Source organism: Schistocerca cancellata, chromosome 5, assembly GCF_023864275.1.
Source record: "Schistocerca cancellata isolate TAMUIC-IGC-003103 chromosome 5, iqSchCanc2.1, whole genome shotgun sequence".
In the NCBI taxonomy this organism is placed as follows: domain Eukaryota; kingdom Metazoa; phylum Arthropoda; class Insecta; order Orthoptera; family Acrididae; genus Schistocerca; species Schistocerca cancellata.
In genome coordinates this window covers 200,835,297-200,839,052 of record NC_064630.1, presented here as the reverse complement: position 1 = coordinate 200,839,052, position 3,756 = coordinate 200,835,297, and positions in this window count along the sequence as shown.

The window sequence follows — 3,756 nt, the reverse complement described above, 5'->3', positions numbered from 1 at the left end:
TGTAGCAAACTCAAGTGGCAGAAGTCTGCAAGAGAGGCACTCTGCATCGCGGTGTAGCTTGCTGTCCAGGTTTCGAGAGGGTGCGTTTCTGGATGAGGTATCGAATATATTGCTTCCCCCTACTTATACCTCCCGAGGAGATCACGAAAGTAAAATTAGAGAAATTCGAGCGCGCACGGAGGCCTTCCGGCAGTCGTTCTTCCCGCGAACCATACGCGACTGGAACAGGAAAGGGAGGTAATGACGGTGGCACGTAAAGTGCCCTCCGCCACACACCGTTGGGTGGCTTGCGGAGTATAAATGTAGATGTAGACATCGCAAACTTTCGTCGCGCCCCGAGACCACTACGTCAGTTCCTCTTTTCAGAAATACGAAACACGCTTGTAAGTTACCAACCCTGCGAGAGGGAGGCGAGGCCTCTTCGTTCACACCACTCCTCTCCCTTCTTCTTTCTAAGCTCTCGTTTGTTTGCACTCGCGGCCGATTGTCACATTACAATGTCCGCCTGTACATACTTATAGGGTTATGTACGCAGTTTCAAGCGTTAGTGCATGCCTCACTTTTCCGTGTTCCCGCGTTTTGGGACGTCGTGGCGCTGCATTTCGAAGCAGATTATCGGTCTTTTCTTTTCACAAAGTCTGTTTTTGAATGTTAATATAGCAAGGTGTTAAAGACAGATATCACTACAGTCATTTCTACGAGGACAGTTCGTGACTGTAACTTCCGAGTTAGCAAATTTTTTTTAACAGTGCACTGTTTTAATGATAGTATTTTACTTTCATGTGTTAGTCCAACGCCTTTCGAAGCTATAGCTCCATTTTCATGGACTGCATTGGTTTTGCAAAAGAAATAATTTGCAAAACGTGCACGTATTCAAAGATAAATAATTTTCAACTGACCCTGCTTTGAATTATTTTATTTAGTTTTATTTAATCTGTTACGTAAACAGTAATTGTATTTACCAAAAAAAGCCTCATCCCCAACATACAACGCAGCAGAAAGCGAATCTCTTGCCACAGAAAAGAAAGTAGTCGTGGTACAAGGTAGTTGGTTTGCGTCTTAGCGACTAATGTGTTCACAGAGCAACACATCTAAAATACTAGTAATATGGACAACAGAAAATGAAACAAATGCCTGGACGCGTTTATATCGATAGTCGGTCGGTAGTCGTAATGTTCGGGATGATCAATGTATGTCGTTCATGTACTGCTAGGTGAGGAACTGCAGAAGATTTAACGCCGAAAAAACTTTAATGCAGTTCTTAAAATTGAGTCGTAGGTCGAAACACGTTGGACTAAACCGAAAGAATATAAGATGTGACTGAAGACGGCATTATTACTAACTGAAATATTCATAACCTGCAGGTATTTTAGTTAGAGTGACTTCCTGTGTGATGCTCAGATCTGTAAATTCCATTGAAACAACCTTGCTCAGTGATGGGATACTGCAGAGACTGTATGACGTGATACTTTGTAGGCCCTAGTCACGAATCTTGGTATGTTTTTTTGTGTGCTCTATCTGGTGTGTAAAGTTGCCTATTTAGACGTATTTTCATTCGTCGCTGTTGTTTTGCCACAGATGTGATGGTGGGGAAAACCCGAATCGGTTAGTCTAAGGTAATTGACTGATGAAAAATTTTGATGGCTAGGATAAAAAGAGGTTACATGAGTGGCAGGTATCTAATCTTACATTGTTATATACAATCGCTACGGATTTAGCTCACGAGCATCTTTACAAATATGCATCTGCTCTGCTGTTTATGTGACAAATAGAAATGGTTTCAAGATGTCTCCTGAATGAAGGCGGTTTCAAATTTGGTGCCACAAAAGACAAGATTTTACTGACGACTACCACTGATCTGGTTTCAACTGAGCAGACATTATCCACGATAATATTTCCTGGCAGTAAGGTTCTGCATTCGTAAATTAGTGGGAAATTGTGTTGAACGCGCCTGTTCGCTGATGACACTCGTAGTGACAGGAGGAATTAAAAGATCTGTTGAATGGACTGAACAGTGACAAAAGAAGGACCTGCGTTAAGACGCCAGAGAATAACTTACGCGACACTAGAGGGAACTGCAGAAGGAAATAGCTGTAAGAGAAGACAGAGATTGGAAAATCTCCAACAGACAATCGGTCATAAGTGCTGCTCTCAGATGAAGGCGCTGGTACGAGAGGAAATTGTGGTGCATCTCGACGTGCACTGCCACGTTACTTCGAGACAGAGCAATTCCGGTAAATGATACATCAACACCCGCCTTCAACTCGCGCAGATGTGTCGGAGCGGAGTCCAAGACGAGAACGTCTCGCTGGACTGTGTTCCAGATGTGTTCAGTGGGACAGAGCAAGTGATCTGGAGGCCTAGACGAGCTCCCTCAGTACGTCCCATTTTCCCCAAGCCATCCTGACAAAACTGCGGATTGTGGTTGTGGTACATTGTTTTACGGTTGTCTGCAAGGTGATGTAGGCGATCAAACGGACAGTAGGCCAGAAAGTTCCCGTATCGCTCGCCCTATGAGGGACTGTCAGGAGTCCCATTTCATCTTGCGCATTGTAATTCCTCTCCTATTTGCCACAACGGTGCACTGAAGTAAACGGGCTTCACCGACTGAGGAGCTTTTCGAATTACTTGTACCGTCCTACCAATGCGTAATGCAATTCACCAGTCCAGGCAACTTTTTCTACTATTAGACACAAGCTACTTTGTGCGCCATGTACTGAGTAACAGGTATAGCGATGGGCTGTAGTTCCCTTACTCCTTAGCCAGAAAATGGTTCTGGATAGGTGGCTGCTCGCCGGTTGTTGTTGTCAAGTATTCATTTTCAAATTAACTGCAGGATGTTGTAGCATTTCCCCGCTTAAAATGAGAAGTTCCTGACGTAAGTCATTACTACGTCGGACCTTCTAAACGCGCAAGCTGTAGTTTGCGGAAGGTTTCATTATTCTTCAGTTTAAATCGTCATACTATAGTCACAATAGAAGTTTAGATCATTTTGTTAAGTGAAATGTGCCTCTCGTGATCTATACGTGTTCACAATGTGGGTGAAAGTCATACTGGGTAGAAACACTGGCAGTGCACGGATGTTACCTGTTTGAAGACCCCGTACTGGGCTATCCTGTGTCTCGCCTATCCACGGAGGGCGCACTTTCGTGATTGGTCGGTTAAGTCCGTCAATCATTCGTAACATTACGTTAATTCTTTTGTTAATCTTTGTAGGTCCATTTTCAATAACTGAAATTGAAGCGATACACACATGAGAATGGGTAAATGCTTCATCATTGTCAGATAGGTTTCTTGATCATTTAAAAATTAAATGTTAATAGACGAAGTTGTGCATCTTGGCGCCAAATCTGTTACGGTATTCCCTGCTATCTGTCGTCGCTCAAGCCCTACTCGGAGTATTCTCATCGCTTTCCTAGACTCTCAGTCCATATGGCATCACCATCTGTCTCTTTCGCAGTGCACAACCTTTCCTATCGGTTCGCGTAGCAGCACCATCCTGCGCAGTTAGATACGATATAATTAATTACGGCTGGCAATGTGGCACAAACGCCACAACGTGTCCGGTGTACCCGGCGTTACGGTTCCCAGCAGTTGACGACTCGTGCCATTAACACATTGTTGGCCACGGTGATTTCGAGACGACGGTTTTCCCCAGGTCGAATTACCTGCGTTACGTTACTGACACGGCGCCACCTTGAAATCTGGCCGGCTGCGTCAGCTCAGAGACGGAGCAGCACTTGTACCTGGACGCGA